The sequence below is a fragment of the Euphorbia lathyris genome, chromosome 7 (assembly GCF_963576675.1).
Source record: "Euphorbia lathyris chromosome 7, ddEupLath1.1, whole genome shotgun sequence".
In the NCBI taxonomy this organism is placed as follows: Eukaryota; Viridiplantae; Streptophyta; class Magnoliopsida; order Malpighiales; family Euphorbiaceae; genus Euphorbia; species Euphorbia lathyris.
In genome coordinates, this window is record NC_088916.1 from 13,280,380 (window position 1) to 13,301,841 (window position 21,462).

At 31.5% G+C, this 21,462-nt stretch overlaps 1 pseudogene; it reads right to left on the minus strand.

Moving 5' to 3' along the window:
* Nucleotides 1-4,190: 4,190 nt before the first annotated feature.
* LOC136236013 (uncharacterized) lies at nucleotides 4,191-9,384 on the minus strand (annotated as a pseudogene).
* Nucleotides 9,385-21,462: the final 12,078 nt, after the last annotated feature.

Sequence of the window (21,462 nt, forward strand, 5' to 3'; positions counted from 1 at the left end):
GTAATGATGGAAGACATGAGGAAGAGACGACCGATGTCAACGAAGATGAGTTGGTTGTAGAAACAGGGGCGGACGGAAAATGGATCGAACCAGATATTGAAGAGTGGAATAGCCTGCTCGATTTTTTGGAAATCAACAAAGATCCAATGGATATACAGTTATCGGACTTCGATAACAAGAGACTTGTAAGTGTTGAACAAGCTGAGTCTTTTTATATGTTATATGCAAAGCTGGTGGGGTTTAGTGTTAGGAAAAAGTTAAAAAGGAAAGACAAAAACAATGATATAGTTGTTAGAAGTTGGGTTTGCTCGTGCGAAGGTAAACGAGAACCAAAATATTGTAATACAAAAAATAGGATTCGGGAAGTACGTCCTGTAACAAGATTGATGTGTGCAGCGAAATTCAGAATTAATATCGATAAGGTAAATAAAAATTGGATAGTTAAATGCTTCAATACCAGCCATACACACAAACTAGCAGTATCGAGCGAAAAAATATTTCTGAGGTCTCACAGAAAAATAGATGATCCTACTAAGGAGCAAGCATTTTCGATGAAGAGAGCTGGAATTAATACATTTCAATGTTACAATTACTTTATAGAAGTAAATGGTAATTGGAAAGATTTAGGATTCCTGAAAAAAGACCTGTACAGGGCAATTGCAAAAGATAATTCAAATTTGGATGATACCGACACAAAAAGAGCGATGTGTTTACTTGAATCGAAAAAAGGAGCAGATGATAAGTTTTTCTACAAGTATGAGGTAGATGAGGATAGACGACTAAGAAATTTATTCTGGTCTGACGGGAGTTGCCAAATTGATTACAAATTGTTTGGCGATTGTTTGTCTTTTGATGCTACTTACAAGACTAACAGGTATGTTTTCATAAACCCCTTCTTAGTTACAATAAAATCTAATAAGTTTTTACTATTGGATCTCTTCTTTGTATCTGATTCATAATACTCCTTACAGGTACGGAAAACCATTGGTTATTCTACTTGGATCAAACAATCATGACAAGACATGTGTGTTTGGATCTGCACTCCTCTAAGACGAGACATCAGAAAATTATGTTTGGCTATTGGAAACATTTTTAGAGTGTATGGATGGCAAGATGCCGAAAACAGTACTAACGGACGGTTGCAGATCAATGAGTAAAGCACTAGAAGCTATAATGCCGGGAATTCCACGTCGTATTTGCTCGTGGCACATATTGAAAAATGCAGTTGCACATATTAAAGCCTCAGGTTTCAATACAGATTTTAGAAAGTTTATTTTCAGGTAAAAAAATTATATTTATGGTTTTAAGTTTACGATCCCTTTGATACTAATTTCATTACTGGTTTCAATACTGATAACGCGGTTTATATTTTTTTGTAACACACTAGATACTACGAAGAGGCCGAATGGGAGATTAAATGGAATGGGATGGTAAAAGAATACAATTTGGAAGCCAATGCATGGATAGAGGCACATTATGCAACTAGAAAGCAGTGGGCAGACACTTTTCTTCGTGGTCATTATTTTGGCGGTGCAAAAGCTACGGGCCGATGCGAGTCAATGAATTCTTTGTTGAAAAAAGACTTGGATAACAAAGTATCATTGTGGAAGTTTTTCAAACACTTTGAGTTTTCTCTGTCAATGTTACACTTCAACGAGATGGAAGAGCACTATAGAACCAATATGACCGAAACATTTCCCAACCAAACTTCGATGCCAAGTGTGGAGGATGATGTTTCTTCAATTTTCACCAGGGAAATTTATAAAAGGATAAAGCGGGAGATGCAATGCTCGGAAAAATATGTTACCATCATAGACCGTGAGGAGAATCAAGCTGTTTGTAATGTAAAACCATTCGGGGGTAAAGTGGCAAAGCGCACGGTTACGATTTCCGATGATCGAGCAACAATTCAATGCGATTGCTATTCATTTGAGACGAAAGGAATTCCATGCAGACATATTTTTGCATCTATGAAGAGTTTGGAGATACTGAATTTCCCTGATTGTTTGGTCAATCGTCGTTGGCTGAAAGATGCTAAACATTTTGATTATTTAACCAACCCTGAGGAAAGAAAGTACCCTCATCCAGAATCAGCTAGAAATTTGAGGTACGGATCACTTTCAAAGAATTGTGGTATAACTTCATACCTTGCTTCAAAATCAGACAAACCTTTTCAAAGGGCTATGCAAGTTGTATCTGCATTGAATGTGGAATTGTCCAAATACCCCGCAGAGGACGAGACCCAACATCGTCAAAATGCTGAAGGAACGTTTCATGATCCTGTTTTGGACTCCACTGTTAGCAAACCAAGGGGTCGACCTACTGTGGCTACTACGCTGAAATCAAAGCAGGTTGCTTCTTCATCAAAACCCCAAAACAAAGGCCAGACCAAAATAAAAAGAAATACTCCTAACCATTGTAAAACGTGTGGTCGGACTGGTCATGATTCAAGGAATTGTCATAAATTTAAGGATGACGATTTGGAAGAGAACTCTGATAGCAATATTGATTAGTTCATCGAATGTCAATCTTTACTTGTTGTACCTTTTCATTGCTCATTTAATATTAGCTACAACATAATTTAGCAATGTTATATCTCATGGTTGTTATTTTTTTAGTAACTTAAAAAAACAATACAAAAAAAAGGATATGTTTCATTTAATTAAACAATTTGCAACTCATACTCAAATCAGAAACAATTGTGAACAATTGAGTGAGACATATTACATAAAGAGATTACATCGTTAAAATAGTATATAGATTTTATTGATAGTTATACGATTCTGATATATATGGCATAAAAAGACATCTTCTTCATACTTATGTTTCAAATTTCTGCAAAATATGTATACGTCTTCTTGATCATATTCCTCGTTACAAATTGTTGCAGTTTTCATAATTGAAGCATCAACACCTTTATATACCCATAGTTTTATCACTTCCATGTAGACATCTTCTTGATCATACTCCAATCCCAAATTTCCAATTCTAATTGTATATCCCAAATCAGAAATTAACCGAATACATAATTATATAAATCAACTTAAATCCATAAGCTTATCTTCAACTTCATGAACTTGAATGAAGTTACTAATAAAAATGGTGGTCGTAATCAGAAACCAAAATCGATTTATGAATCAAAGGAAATCGAAATACCTTCCATGTATTATATTTCGAATCAGAGGTGTTAACGATATATATTTCGAATCAGCCAGAAAAAAATTAACAAGAATGATATGTATTTATTATAACGATATGGATCTCGAATCAATCAGAAAAATTAACATAAAAAGACCGTAAAGAAAGATATGAATTTAGTATCCATGAGTAAGATTAATACAAAAATTATTATAGAACCAGACACCAGAGGTATAGCGATGGTGAAGAAGAAGAATTTAATTTGGTGAGAGAAACTTTTTTTTTAAAAACGTAATAACCTTTATTAAAAAACGTAATGGTATTTATCATGGAGAGAGAAATATGTATTTAGCTAACTTGGTAACCTGCTATAGCAGGTCACCTATTGACTCACCATGGGTGGAGACTCACCATTGAAAACTCCTCCATATATATATATACATATATATATATATATATATATTGTTTGGCAACGATAAAAATTGTTAAAATGATGAACTATTTATATACATGTATGTTGTAGCAACTTTTGTTTTATTTTTATTTATTTATGTAGTTTTGATTTGATGGAGGTAGAAAAGATATAGCTCATCAAATAGATATAAAATAATTTGAAAATTCTCAATCGATTTTTTTTGAAGTATAATTGAACTAGTTTTTGGCCCGTGCGATGCACGGATTCATCCTAACATATAAATATTAACAAAAATTAAATATTATTATTTTATTTTCACATTTACATTAAATAATATTTTTATAGATAAATATAATAATATAATTAAAATTAATATATTATATATTATATTATATTTTTTTATCAGTAAAAAAAGGAGGAAGTGACACCTCAGCTCCAACGTTACTGTTTTATATTATACTAGCTGTAGACCCGTGCAACGCACGAATTTTATTTTTTAAAAAATAAATTCTAAAATCAATTGTATTATCTATTAAAATTATTCATGTATAAATTTTTTAAATTTATTTATTTAAACAATAATTTAAAATTATTTGTACACTAAATAAAAGTAATTCAATAAATTGTATTTTAAGAATCAGTCTATATTATTAAGTACTTCTTTAAACACTACATTTTGGGTACAATTAGATGTATTATCTTCCTCGTCAAAAATAAGAATTTTCAATCCTTTTTTTATTGTGACTCTTGAAACCGCAACATACATTTGACCATGGCTAAAAATAGGACGTGGAAGATATAATCCAACATGTGCAAGTGATTGGCCTTGACTTTTATTGATAGTCATAGCAAAGCAAACAACTAAGGGATATTGTCTTCGTTGAAATCGAAATGGCAATTTGATGTCTGATGGAGTCAAAGTAAGCCGAGGTATGAAAACCTTTTGACCAATGTTACATCCTGTAATTTTCGATGCTTCAATCACATGTTTTCCCAATTGTGTTACCACCAATCGGGTACCATTACATAGCCCAAGAGTCTGATCAATATTACGAAGTAGCATAACAGGTATTCCAATCTTTAATGTCAACTTGTGATTAGGCAATCCTGAAGAATTAATAGTATTAAAAAATTCAGGAGTATACACATCTTCATGACTATTTGAATGACTTTCAACTTTGCAGATAGAATCTGAACTCGAGTAACATATTTCTTCTCCTGGCCATCCAGACAACATATACTCATTCACCTTGTTAACAATATCCAATGTAGGTGCAAGAATGGCACGTTCTTGTAAGTATATTGGATCTTGAATGTTTTCAATGATACCTGGATATGTACTTTTGACAATGGCTCCAATAGGATCATCAACATCTTTGATGAGTAATTCTTTGGGTATATCGAATGTAGCTTCTCCGTCATTTTCCCCACCAATTTTTCCATCACCAATGCTTAAGATCCATTCAGAAAAAGATCTTAATTCTTCTGTATCAGTATTTGAATCTCGACTTTGAAGCCTCATGTTCTCGGTTAACTGAAGTACTTTACAATATCTCCACAAGTAAGATGAATTTATTGTAGATGATACTATGTTCTGTCTGCTAGCTTTTGGAATAACAGGCAATATTTGTCTAAAATCTCCACCCAAAACAACAACCTTTCCACCAAAAGGCAAAGCCATGCTATTACTATTTTGGAATCGCATGATATCACGTAAAGTCCTATCAAATGCTTCAAAACAATGTTTATGAACCATAGGAGTTGTGCTTTAATGAGTAGTTCAGCTAATGGGCTTCCTTATTTGATGTTGCAAGTAGAATCTTCAGTGATTAGTATGGGTATACCAAATCGAGAATGTGCAGTTCGACCACCAGGCATAAGGAGAGGCGCAATTCCACTTGATGCTACTGTTAGGACAATATCACCTTTAGCTCTAAGGAAAGATGACAAAGTCCTTCATATGAATGTCTTCCCAGTTCCTCCAAATCCATAAACAAAAAAGAATCCACCATTTTTCGATCCAATTTCCTTGATAATTGTTTCGAACACCATTTTTTGATCACTATTTAAAGACAACATAAGATGGTCACTTTCTTCTTCCAACAACTCTCTATCATAACCAAGTTCATCTTGAATGAGACTATTTCTTCCTTCCTCAATTAGGCATGCATCTGGGAATGGTAATGAAGGGTAATCTCTTAAGCTTTTGCCATTTCTATTCAGATTTTTCTCTATCTCAGAAAGTGTGAAGTTTTTTAACTGCTCATCATCCATTTGCAAATCTAGAAAACAAAACATGATACAGAAAATAAAAGTGTTATTTATCGGATCATGGTTTTCATTTCTATTATCATATATTTGATTCATTTTGATTTTCTAAATAAACAATGCAATGTTGATATCAATCCTACTATGTTTTTATGTGGAATTTTTGAATTTAAATATAAGTAAAGATAAATTAAAGCAATGCATTATAAATGTATTACCTTGGTTATTAAGGAGCCTTCGTTGGCGATATAAGATGTCATCGAAAAGTAAATGCCATGTTTGATTCCAAACTGATTCCGGACTTGTAATGCAATTTGAGAACAATAGAGAAGTAAACAATAAACGAAGAAAATGGCATGTTCCCCAGAAGGATGCTTCTTGAATTGCATATACGTACTCTTTGTCATCATCCAGTAAACCCAATGCAAAGCAAGCCTCTTTGAAAGTAGGGTATAAGATATTATTCACAGTTCTTATGTCATCATATTTGGTTGGGCCTTTCATAATATTCAACAATATTCTGAGATAATACAACTCACCTGCTCCTGGATGAACGTAAAATATTCTTCCAACACTTAGCCCACGCTTTCTAGGACACCATTTCTTGATCTTCTTTTTTATACTGGATGTAGGGTCAATTACTTCCACTTCTTTCCACACAAACTTATTTGGAAATTCAACATAAGTTAACTCTCGCGCTTTTGTATATTCTTCATTTGCTCTCATCCATTGCAAAAACATGGTTCCAGCGTCATTACCTCTTCTAACAACATCCTCAATTGGCTCATCGTCATTAAACACAATACTTTGTTCATTTGGAAGATGGAAACTGAGTCTTTCGACAGCCGGTTCACGGTAGTTAATGTGAAATGCAAATATTCTCCATGCTGCCTCACAAGGAGAAATGTATCTACAATCATAATACATTTTAACTTCATCCTCGATGCCATCACCAGCATTTCCCTTTTGTTGGTAAAAAGCAGTAGTTATTCGATCATTCCCCTTGTTTATGTACTTGAACAAATATTTGATTGCTCTATGTTGATTGCACCATTCCACATTAATATGCGCATCATATTTCAATAACAACTGCTGATTGTATGGCACAACATATCTATTGTCGAGAAGAATTTTGTTTTTCAATATTGTTCTTCCATTATCTCTTCTCATGTACAACGGATATCCATTTTCATCAACACTTGTCTCCTTATTAAATTTCTTTGGAAAGCGCTTGGAACATTTTCCATCTTTCATGCATGGTGATTTGTTATTTGAAACACCACAAGGGCCATGTAGCATGAACTTTTTAACCAACTCATGTAATTGAGGATTCTCACCCGGTTCTGGAATTTCTGCTGAAATGATCTTGTCAATATCTTTTCCTGACAGATGCTTATCTTTTGGATGCAAGAACAACAACATATGTGCATGTGGCAGGCCACATTTTTGGAATTCAATTGTATACATAACTGGAAAATTTGTCATGTACAAACATGTGTAAGAATACTCATTATTGAAATGTTCTAAATTATAATATTATAAAAAATAAGGACTTACGAGCTTTTATCCTTCCAAATACTTTATCATTTTTCAAGTCATGAACCAACTTATCCAACTTCATCTTGAAAACTCTTGTTATTATATCTGGTCTATCTTCTGCTTTTAAGCCTTCTTTGTCAATGAATCTTTGTATTTCCACCCATTTTGAGTTGCATGTGAAAGTGATGAAAATATCAGGATATCCAGTCCAACGACATTGCCATCACATCTTGATAATTTTGCATCATGTACCTAAGGTTAATATCAAACACTTATATTAGTTAAGATTTTGTTAGATAATGTTATATGTAATATTTGAAATTTAACAACTAAATGAAAAACATTAACTCAATTTTGAATTTTTTTATAATTTAAGAGTACACGCACCTTGCACCACCAACGTATGATGATGGTAGAATGATTCTTTTCCCACTTGAGGATGGGTTGGTTTCGCCTTTCAGTATTGCATCTGATAGCCTTTTATATAAATCTGCTCTCAATTTTTTTTGATGGTTCCTAATGTAGCTCAACCTTTCGGCCTCTATCATTGTGTAAGAATCAACCAAAAATTGCTGAAACAACTTCCGTGAATTCAAAATAGATGATCGTTCATTGTTTCTTTGTTGTATTCGATAACAGAAAAACTCCCGCATACTAATTGTTTCCCTTTTTCCATTCTTATTATTGTTAAACAAAATATCTTTTCGAAATCCATCCCGGCCTAATGGAAAAAGCAATGGATACTGCATAGGCAGATAAGATGGATGTAACTCATTAATACGCTTCAACATACCATTCTTAGTCTCGATTATAATGTCTCTACATGTTTCTGAAGTATCAACATCTCCCACTATTAAACCCGCAACTTCCGAAGCACTTGGCATGTTGTACCTTCGCCCATCTGTTTTCCTACCTCCAATCAATCTTAATTTTACCTCTAGATATTCATCACCAGACAATCTATCCCTGGCTACTCTAAATGACTGTGCTAAAACATTGTACTCGTCCAGCATAACTTTTAGGTCCTTAATGATGGATTCATCAAAACGTTTCTTCGAATTTCGAGAACTGGATTGATATATTGAAAAAGGTAACAATTAGATAAAAAAAATTAATTCTGCTACAGTAATGATAAAACATATAATAACGTACCAAAAAGATCCCGCTCTGTTAGAAATCTCATTCTCTGTATCATGTATGTAAAGTTGTGCAAACTTTGGTTGTGATCCATGTTGTGGTAGCAAACTACCAATCAAGTGGCAAACTACCAATCCAAGTTTAATTAATTCGTATTTCAAAAAATGATAAATGATAAAAAAAAAAATTGTATTGTTTCTTACTGATGGTCCATCAAAATTGCATGCAGTCTTTGTGTTTCTTTTCCATTTTTGGAATAACTAACCATTTCACTAATAGACAGTACCACTGCTATTATATCTGACAACCAATAAAAGATATAAGAAAATTAAATATAATTAATAATAATAATAATGATAATAATAATATTGTTTGAAATTCACAAACTTACCAATAAAAAAATTAAGATCCACTGTTTTTGAGAGAACGTCATTTATTGATGTAAAATCAAAAAAAAAGACTTTTTAATTTGTGGACAATCTATTTCTTATACACATGTTTTATACATGAACCTTAACTTGTATTTATGCGTTGACGCCCTATATTTTCCTCCATTCTCAATCACTGGAAACTCTCAAAGGCATATGTATTTCCTTCTTCTAAAACATCCACAAACTTTTTGAGACAATTTTGATACAATTGAGCTTCAATAGTTGAATCCTATTTTTCATGAAAATAAATTTATTTAAGCATAACCACAAAATAAACAGGTTAAAATTATGATTATGTTAAGAGTTTGAAAAAATTACCTGTTCATCTAAAAATACCATGCCTAATCCCTCATTTTTCTGTTGTGAGATGTTCCATAGTCTTATGATTCGAGCTTTGAACCTCCATTTTTCTTTAGTCGCATTAATGTCAGAGACGAAATCGTATTTTGGAGCCATTACTTTTTTTGAGCTTCAAAGTACAGATGTTTGGAATGAATATAAAAAAAATGTAATAAAATGATGAACCCATAAATAGTATATATAGATTTATATTTCAAGAGTTATTTTAAAATTAAAATTGGTAAATTTTATATGGATGGTTTTTTAGATAGATTGATGTTTATCTTATTTTTAATTTAAATTTATTAGCTATCTACATTGACGGTTATGGTGAGATTATTGGATTAAACTTATTGGATAGACTATATGGTTAGTTCCTACGTTTTTATTAATTCACAAGTTCAATCCATATTAATCACATGTTTGAATATTGATGTTTATCTTTTTTTTTTAAATTTAAATTTATTATCTATCTAGATTGACGGTTATGGCTTTTTTTTTTAGGTAAAAAATATCATTAGGCCCTTGATATTTTATTTTTTGGTTCATTAAGTCATTGAACTTTTATTTGGATACATTACACCCCTGATCATTTATTTTTGGTTTCATTAAGCCACTAATGACCAAATTAGTAAGTTTTGAACATCTAATTCGGTTAAAAATACGTTTTTAACTTCACCTGTATTTGAAATTATTAAAAAAATATATTTTTTACAGTTTGAATTAACGTTTTTACAGTTTTTCTATAAGCACATTACACATCCAAAATTGCTTTCTAATATCAGAGTTTCGAAACATCGATTATGTTTAAGATATATAAGTTAATTACAAATTATTGTTGTGAAGTTGTCTAAAATATTTAGGGATAAGGTATCAAAATAAGTCTATGATTTTTGGAGAAATATCAATTTAGGCTCCACGTACAAAATAACATCAATATAGGCTTAACGTTTAAAAAAAGTACCAATTTAGGCCTCGATAACGGATTGGACACGTCATTCCTATTACTCCGTTAAGTTTTGATTTCTCCCTCCACGTACAATTGGCAGAACTTAACGGAGTAATATATTACGTGTCTCGTTCTGTTATCGTGACTTAAATTGTTAAACCTATATTGATTCTATTTTGTACGTTGAGCCTAAATTGATACTACCCTAAAATCCGTAGACTTATTTTGGTACATTATCCCAACTATTTATTGGGTATGAAAGATTGTATTGCTCTATATGCACCAACCAAATCCCAGAAGACCTTCATAGCTTTACACCCGCGCAATGCACGGGATTTTACACGGATTTTTTTTCTTAATATCTTACTAACATATGAAAATTATCCTATAAAATATTTAAGAAATATATAAACCCGATGGATTTTATTATAATTTGTTTAGTAAAAAATATAGATGGACTAATTTCTGTAAAAAAAATTCTATTATACAATAGTCTATCCTTTATTGCAAGCATATTATATTTCATATTATTAAAAAAATGTCTATGATGGTTATATATTAAAACATATGGTATTAAGTTAAATTTTATTTAGTAAATTATAAAACATCATTTTTTTATGTCCTTTCCCCCCTTCCTGGAAACCACAGGCAGAAATCTTTGTTATGCACCTGAGTTTCTTTTTCCCCTTCCATCCATTCCCTTCCCCCTAAAACCACCGCTGGAACCCTTTCTAATTCTAATGATCATTAAAAACATATATTTTTTTAATCTACTTATTATGGATCCATTTCCTATGCCCTTGAGTAAAAAGTATTTATTTAGTTTGTATATTTCAAGTGCAAACAATGATAAACACTATGCACAACATAGCCATTTAAGATAATTAGGATTTGGAGTTCAAATATGTTGTACATATAAAGAGTATAAGAAGCATAAAAAAAACTAATAAAACGTGAACATTACTTGAGAATCCGAAATGGATCTTCCACTTAGCTACCCTAAGTAGCAATTATGAAAATTCGTAACATACAAAAACAGAATCTTAAAACTAATGAAATCCTTAACTTAAAACTAATGAAATCCTTAACGACTTAATGAAATCCAAGTTAAGGACCAAAAAAACACTGTAGCTTAATCAACTTCTTCAATCTTAGGACCTCAAAAACACTGCAGCTTAATCAACTTCTTCAATCTTAGGACCTCAACTTCTTCAATCTTAGGACCTGCACAACTGCTACCAGCAGAGGTACCATCATAGTCTATGCCACCACCCATGTCAGGACCAGCTCCACCCTGGTACATTTTGGCAACAATATGATTGCATAAACTCTCTAGGTCTTTCATCTCATCCTCATGTCTCAGCAATGACTAATCATAAATAACTTTATAAGCAATGACTAATCATTTATTTTTAGGAAAAACAAATAAATGTAGTAGGTGTATGTATATGAAGAGTAGCTCCTTAGATAATAGATGTGATAAATATGAATATGAAGAGTAGTTCCTAGTGCTTGTAAGAAAGCACATTCATCCTAGAAATATGAGGCTGCATGACTTATATTTGATAAGCCAAAAAGTATGTTAATTGATTTAGAAACATTAAAGTAGACTCCACTAACTTCAATCATCTTTCCAGCAACCTAGCAAAACTGCAGGCTCTTTCCGATTGAGCAAACTCTACTGTGAAAGAAACAAAAAAATCCATACAAACATCTAATTCACTTGTTCATAACATCCTTCATGCATACATTTGGGAAACTGAAGTCAAATAACTTTTTTTTTGCAGAATCAGTCGCAAAATGAGCATTCACAGTAAGTTACTTACTGTGGTGTATGTATTTAGCCTCAAAAGATAAATTTTGGTGTTAATTTTTGCAAAACAAACTTTGCTTTAACTTGTATCAAGGACCTACTTTAAGAATTAAAAGATAAAGACCTTCCATTTCATCCAATTGAGACTCAACAAACCATCATATAAATGTATAATTAATAAAGCTGTTCTGCACAAATATCAAAAGACCAAAACATAAAGCTGTTCTGCACAAATATCAAAAGACCAAAACATGTGTAATTAAAGATCAAAATACTTAAAGCTCATATACTCATTAATTAAAATGTCCATCCAACTCAAATGCTTAAAGATATTCATGATTTTAAACCTTTAGAATATAGCAATTTGCAGTGAAATAGAAGAAAAGGCACCTGAAATTGGGACTGAATGAGATAAGATCAGAGCTTCTTTGACGAAGCAGCCCATGGCTTACTCCCTGCTGACAAAGGTAAAACATCAATCAAGTTCAATCCACAAAGAACAATTAAAATTCAAATACAATTGATAGAACACCCACAAAAAAAATTGGGCGTACATGCTTTTAACACTAACATGAAACTTCGCAGCAAGGTTTGAATAGATAGTTAAAACAACCTAACCCCCGAAACTCTACAAAATCATCGGTACTAACCAGAAGTCAATTAACTACTTTGAACCAGTTCTCATCACCGTAGAGAATAAATATTTAAAACTTCCCATGAGACGATCGAAAGAGCAAGGGAAAAGCGAGAATAAGAGAGGTGAGGGTAAGTACGTACCGATTTGAGAAAACTGACAGCAGCTTTGCGAGCATCAGGAGTGGAGTTCCAGTCGAAAGCTGCAAAATGAAGAGTTAGAAAACACAGATGAAGAACAATTGAGAAGAAAACACATCAAGAATAATTCAAAATAAAACCTGCAAACGAACACCAGTGAAGTAGCATAATCAAAAAGTGAGACTCCTAACATATAAATCTACAGGTTTTTCCCCAATTCCACACCGCAATCGCAAACAGAAATGCATGTGCAGAAGAAAGATCAATCTGTAATCTAAAATGACGGAGAAGAAAGAGGAGAGAGGAGAAATACCTTAGACATGATGTCCTCAAGCAACAAAATAGTAGAAAAGAAGATGAAAAGAGTCTGTTTGGTTGAACTTTTAGGGCCTAAAAGAGTTGAATCATTCAGACAACTTCGTGAAGATGAAGTTGAGAAATTCATTCAATCGATCCGATTATCTGTCGGAAAACCTATCAATTTGACGGAAAGAGTTTTCGAGCTAATTAACGATGTAATTTGTAAGGCTGCTTTTGGCGACAAATGTGAGGATCAGGATCTGGTTATTGCTTTGATGAAAGAAGCTTCGGTGATCACCGGAGGTTTTGGGATCGCTGATTTGTTTCCGTCGGTAGAGTTATTTCAGGTGATCAGTGGAACGAAAGGTAAATTAGAGTATATCAGAGATGAATTGAGTCGGGTGTTTGGTAATATCATTGAAGAACACAGGAAGAAATTGATGAGAGAAAATAGCAGCGAAATTGAAAAGAAGATGGAAAGACAATCTGAAAAAATGCATATAAAAATAAAGAAAGAAAGAGAGGTTTTTGTTTGAGGAAGAATCTTACCAGCAGTTACAAAGAGAGCAGAGAAGCTATTGAAACATTTGGTGGAGCCAGAAGGGAAGTGGAAGCATAGGAACATTTGGTGGAGCCAGAAGGGAAGTGGAAGCATAGGCAGTTGAGTGAGGATGGACATGAGGGTGAAGAAGTGGGCGAAGTGGGCGAAACAGAGAAATGGGAGAGAGAACGGAGAGAATATAAATTAAATAATAATTAATCAAAAAATGGTATGAAATTGACACATCAGTTCAATTACTATTAGAGTGACACATGGCAAGTGAGGTTTCTGCTTTAATAGTAGTAATAGATATTATATATAGATAGATATGCAGAGAATTAAAGAGATTTTAGGGATTAATCTAAATTCTGTAGAACTCTTAGATATAGTACGAATAAAATAATCTTTTTATAGATAAATATAACTATATAATTAAAATCTATATATTATATATGATATTCTATTTTTTATCAGTAAAAAAGGAGGAAGTGACACCTCAGCTCCATCATTACTGTTTTATATTATATATAGATTATTCATAAACCAACATATCAAGTAACAAAAAATTAACAATAACACAATATTTTAAACTAACAATGAAAAATTGATTACATTGTATTATGTAACATATGCAATGTGTGAATCTTCGGCTCGTTGAATCTGATGCAAAAACAATGGTGAATGCCTTGTCTCGAGTCCCTTACCTCAATCGTCCCCATTTTTTTATGTACATATTTTTTCTCTTTTGTTCATATAAGAAACTGGCCCAAAAGCATATACAAACCAACAATGGTTGTATGGAGGTACTCAAATAAAAAATACTATTGAAGATGAAGAAAAGATTACCATTGTAGAGATAAAGTCACACAATAGATCCTTTTATATCAATCACTCCTTTAATTTAAAGAAATAGTATTTTTTTAATGGCTTAACCCCTCCCCAACCCCCTGAACTTAGACATTTCTATCACTTGACCACTCAAACTTAATGGTGTTTCACTTAGCCACTTCAAGTCCCTTTTTCACCTACATCTAGCCACAATAATATAACATGGCACTGACATGGCAGATGTTGGAGACTCCAACATTTTAAGGCGCGTGAAGAAGAGGAAAATAGGCTCCTCCTTCAACGGTAAAAAAAACGGGAATAAATCCCTAATTTCTCTTTTTTTATTCCTCTTCCTCATCATTGAAAAATTCACATCCCCTGAACTTCAACAATTATTTCTTCTTCTCCCTCATTAGTTTACACGTTTCTTATTCTTCTTCTTCTTCTTCTTCTTCTTCTTCTTCTTCTTCTTCTTCGACTTCTGACTTCTTACTCTTCTTCTTACCGATTTTATGGAGACAAATCCTTATATTTGTTATGGTGGTGAATTCGCAGTACTGAAAGTGTGTTGGAAACCTGAAAATCTAGGGAGACGATTTCACGGATGCCCAAATTACGAGGTTAGTTGTTATTGAATGGGTTTATTGATTAATTGGTTCTTGATGAATTACATTGTATAATCAATTATCTTGTTATTGATTGGGGTTTAATCAATTGATTCTTGACTAATTACCTGTATAATTGATTAGCTTATTTTTAATTGATGAATTGCAGTCTGAAAGGTGTTGTGGATATTTTAGATGGTTTGATACAGCAGTTACTCCACATAATAGAAACGTCATTGGTGGGCTGTTGAACCGGGTGAAAGAGAAAGATGGGGGGAAGATAGGATGGTTAAAAGGCAAAGCAACGATGAGGAATGTCACAATATTAGAAGAGAATGGAAGAAGTTCTTATTTGTGTTCATCTTGGGATTGCTAGTAGGAATGTGGTTAAAGAGTAGTTGAAATAGATTTTTAATTTGTCATTTGCAATTTGTAATTGGTTAAAGAGCACTTAGTTGTATTTCATATGAAATTTGGGAATAGAAATATGTAATTTGTTTGGTTTTTAATGGATTTGTCATGATCTTTGCAAAAATCTACATTTCTTATGGTTCTGTTTAGTAAGCACATCATGGATTATTTAGTGAAAATTGATTTGTTGTTGCGTAAGCAACAAACATGGTATATATGGCTTGTATATTGATTATTTAATGTATACATGAGGATAGAGAACTCGAAGAAGATCAATTTTCTTCCAAAAATCATATATAGAAGCTTTATCCTTATGCTCTTAAGAGTGAGATTAAGTTAAAGTCGAAAAATGGACTGATATTGAGTGAAAGAATGTTTGGATACTTCCTATTGAAATTGAAAATTCTAGCACCTGGTTTGAATTGTTTTATATACGGTTTTTGTCTAAATTAGTATTGCATTGGTAATAAAATTTCAATCCAGAAAAAAATAAGAGACCATGGACCTTGCATTAAATCAACAGAATCGCCCTGCATCACAAACTAACAAACTAAATAATTGTATTGTACTATCTCCTATAAATACAAGTTATCTGACATTACCTAAGATGCTGCTTGTTGCTTTCTTAATGCACAACCCTTTTTATTATGGCCTTTCATTTTGTAGTGAGAGCATGTCATGATAGATCATGTCCTAGGCAGCTTCCCTACCTTCTTAACTTCATCTTTGTCCTTTTTCTATTCTTCTTAGGTCTCCCCGACATTTTCTTTATTTCTATAGGCTCGGTTGGTGGATGCGTGCTCTCTGGCCACATCTTCATGTTCCAAACTGGTTGAATGAAATGGGCATATATCTGAGTATATTTTTCCCTCCATACTAGTTACTCATATGTTTAATGTGTTCTATCTCGGCCTTATGCATGGCAGCAATGGCATGGGGACATGGAATGCCCTTCACTCCCCAGTATCTACATGAGCATATCATTTTCCTCAAATCAACTACGTGCATATACTCCCTATCAATCACCTCAAACACTGAATCCCCATTCCACTCAATTTGACACCTCATAGATGCACTTGTGTTTTTTGTTAGACATTTTAAGGCCATTGGGGATATGTTAGTTATCCATTTGTTATTTAGAAATACCCTTAAGTCTACATGTCTATCCATACATTGGATTCTTATTTCCTCTAACATAGAAATTATACTCTTATGCCTAGCACCTAGAATCCAACCATTGAAAGTTTCACAAATATTGTTATCTATAGAATCAGATGTGTCAAATGGGAAGTATACACTGCACTATTTTCCTTGTCATAATTCAACAAATCTGTCACAGCTGGTTTCCCACCTAACTTAAAAAGTTCAGCCATATTGTCTCTTAATTAAGCCTTAAAAGTAAACTTATAAATCTTCCAAAAATATGTTCTCCTCTCAAGTCCCATCCACTCCTTACCCCAATTAGACAAGACATGTCTAGCACACATCCCATGTGTAGCTTCAGGCAACACTTCTGTTATTGCTGGAATCAAACCCTATTAGTATATCACAACAATATACATACATCAATATAACACATCAATATACACACATCAATATAGCACATCAATATTCACATCAATATACCACATTAATATTCCAAGTAACATACATAATAATAAGTCATAAATAGGGTATAAGTATGTACCTTCTGCATATCAGTCATTAGTATAAATTTTGCCCCATCACCCAACTCTAAATCTGCTTGTATAAGCTTGATAAACCATGTCCATATTTCTTTTATCTCACACCCATCAACCACTGCCTATGCTATGGGAAACATTTGATTGTTTGCATCTTTACAAACTACAGACAATAGTTGACCCTTACAAATACCTTTAAGAAAGCAACCATCCATGCCTATACATCTTTTGCAACCTTGCTTGAACCCTTCCTTCATAGCTTTGAAGCACACATAAAAACCTCTAAATATGTGCCTAATAGGTATATCTTTAGTGTCAGCAAGAACCACACGTGTTGAACCAGGATTAGACCTCAAGATCTCATCTCTATAGTCATATAATCGCTTGTATTCTTCTCTATAATCACCCACGAACTGCTTCATGACAATGTACTTCGCTCTACTATACATGGTCTTCCCAACATACACTTCAAGTTTTTCCTTCACCAGCTCTTATAGTTTCCAAAGCCTGATGTTTGGAGTATCAACAATTTTATCCTTAAAGTAATTTGGTATAAACTTAGAGTCACAACGTTTGTTCCTATTTGTCCTACTACAAGTATGTTTCGGATAATAAGTCTTCACCTTGAAATCATTTGTCTCTGTGTCCAAACTGGCAAACAGTTTCCAAAGACAATCTTTTTTCCCAACACACTTAGCCAAAACCTTAAACCAGTCATTGCGTTTCAGCTTCAGTTTTGCACCCCTTTGTACTAAATACTTACCCACTGCTTCTCTAAACTTATACACACTCTTGAATATCATCCGATCTCAAACATAGGCTCTTCACACTCTGGATCATAATTCACCCTCCTTCTACTCCTTGGTACTCCATCTTCGTCTTCATCTTCAGAATCTTCATTAATACTGTCTAAATTTGATGACCCAATATAGTCCTCATCACCACCTAGAAGACCTTCTCGATCCTCATCACCACCCAAATGTACACCTTTATCAACCCCTAGAGGTCCTCACTTCCATCCGAGCCACTATTTATATCATCTAAAAAATCTTCATCTTCATCTGAATCTTTATCACCTAGGCCCTCTGAAATTGCATCTTCAGCTTCTAAAAAGGTATTGTAGCAGAATGCAAAATATTAAACACTGATAGAAAAAAGGTGAATGTTTTAGATTCGGATCCATATATGGTGATCCATCTTAATAGTTAATTAAGTCCTTCTTGTCTAATCCGAATATTCAATTGGTTCTTCTAGAAACGTGTTTCTTCCTGATTATGATATTTCAATCTTATTCTAACTAGTCGAAAACCCGTGCGATGCACGAGGTATGAAACTTTTATATAATTTAGAAATAAATAATTTGACATATTTACTTTTAAATAATTTTATATCATGCTATGAAAAAAATTTATATTATATATATTTGAAATTAATATATATTTTTTTAATGATAATTCAAATTAAATTAATTTTAAAAATAATTGACTACTTTTTTTTATAGAATTTAAACTAAAGATGAATAATTTATTTATTTTTACAAAATTCAATGATTTGTACTTTTTAGGAATTTTAATACATTTTCATATTCCAAATATTCTGTGAAACAATAATAATAAAATAGTAGATTAATTAAGAAATATATTAGAATATAATAAAAAACCAAAAATTGAATTAAACTATAATTAAAATTAAATATTATAATTACGATACAAAAGAATTACAATATAGGTTAAACAAAAATTGAATTAAACTACAATTAAAATTAAATATTATATCTACGATACAAAAGAATTACAATCTATATTAAAATGAAAGCAACATCAATATATTATTCTATAAACTATTACAATCAATACATTTCTAATGTTGCATATGAAGAAACTTTATCAATTCAATATGTTACATATAAAAAAATAAAATTCGTAAGAATTAGTCACAAATTCATCTTGATGATAATTATTTTGGTTGATGGAATTTCATGATCACCAAGTATTCGAATTTAATTATTCATTCTGCTACAATAAACCAATATATCTAATTGAATCAGTTTAAGATGATGATTTCTCATATTTTCATCTCGTAATATCTCATCAAGACATTCAATCAATTGTTCTTCATTCTTTCACTATATAGAATATCAGCCATACTCGTAGATATCACTTATTTGTCTTTATTAATATTTTCTAATAATTATATATTCTTGAATTTTGTAAGTAAGAAAAAAAACAAAAGAATTGAAAAAAAAATGAAGGACGAAAAAGATAATTAGGAGAGAACCATGTTCCTCTCGGGGGTTTTTTTTTGAAAATAAGAGAGAATATCGAGACATAAGCGTATAAAGAGGAGAGTGAAAATATTTTTTACCCATTAATTAAACATTTTATTTTTTCTTAATGAAGTATTAAATCCATAAATTAATTTTAGTTAAATTGTAACCACTCAGTACAAAAAAAATATATTTTATAATTAATATGTGAAATTAATTATATTAATTAGAATCATTATGCTCAACATTTGAGAATTTGAAGAGATTCAAATGATAATGTTTTCTTAATTAATATTTTTCAATAATTTTTCCTATGATCATATTTCATTTTCATCTGTTAAAAACTCTTGAAATACTAACAATTTTGTACGAACCATAATATAATAGTTAAAAATTATATAAGCCAATGTTGCAAAAGCAATTATCTCAATATCCATAATTAATGTACATTTTTAGGATTTTGAGCATCAAAATTTATTTTTATTTACCTTGATTTTGAATTCGTATCTAGCATAATCCACATTCTTCAAGAATAATCATCTTATCAAGCGTATTAGACGCTTACAATCTCATTGTCTAGAAAATTGGGAAAAAATAACTTCTTGATAATAATAATAATATAACATAATTTATATTGAAATAAACTTCATTGTAAGTATAATATTCCAATATCTCTTTAATATTTTATTTAATATGTCTCAAACTTCAATGAACAACTATCGTGTGAAACTTTATATCTATTTGTACCAAAATGCATAAAAATAAAAAATACAATCCATATCAATTAGCTAAACTCAAACTAAAAAAATGAGTGGATTTCAACATGTTCCGAATTAGAAAAATTAATCTAACTTCAATTAAAACTAAAAATTGAGTTCATAAAAAGCCGAAAATCTAAATTTTAGTTAGAGTTAACAATCAAAACGATAACACCTAGGAACATATACTAAAAAAGAATGCAAATATACAAAATCTTTATTTTAGTCATTTTGAAAAATAAATAAATAAAAAAGAAAACATAGATAAGGTAGCGAGAGGTATGGAATCTAGATAACGACAGAAATGAAATTTCATCTCTGAAAGATGAAACTATAACAACAATTGTTTAATAAAAATAAAACAACAGCACAATTGAGAAAGCCAAAAATTGAGTTCATATAAAACCGAAAATCTAAATTTTAGTTAAGAGTTAGCAATCGAAACGATAACACCTAGCAACATATACTAAAAAAGAATACAAATTTACAAAATCTTTATTTTAGTCATTTTGAAAAAAAAAGACAAATAAAAAAGAAAACATGGATAAGGTAGCGAGAGGTATGGAACCTGGGTAACGACAGAAATGGAATTTCATCTCTGAAAAATGAAACTATAACAACCATTGTTTAATAAAAAGAAAACAACAACACAATTGAGAACAAAAATAACTACAACATATGAAAAAAAATCGAATAATTACCTTGAGAAACATAAGAATTTCTTGTAATTTTTGACACTTTTGTGTTTTCCGGTTTTAGTTCATGCATCTTCTATTTCTATCGGATTTCTTCAATTGAAGCTATCAATTTGGAAAAAAAAGACAAATAAAAAAGAAAACATGGATAAGATAGCGAGATGTATAGAACCTGGGTAACAACAGAAATGAATCTGAAAGATGAAATTATAACAACTATTGTTTAATAAAAATAAAACAACAACATAATTGAGAACAAAATAACTACAACATATGAAAAAAAATCGAATATTTACCTTCAAAAATATAATACTATCTATTGTAAACTAATGAATATAATGGTGGAATACTATCTATCATGCTTTATATAGAAGTTTATTTGTGACTTTTGGATTTTCTTTACTTTGTGTTTTTTCAACTTCCCGTAACTTTTGTTTTCTTTTATTATTTTAATTAATAGGCTAGTAATTATTTAATATATTATAAATATAAATTTGTTATTTTTAATTAATTAAATATTTTTAATCTGATTTTTTACTACGTTGACAACTATCAAAAAGACCTCTAAAACAC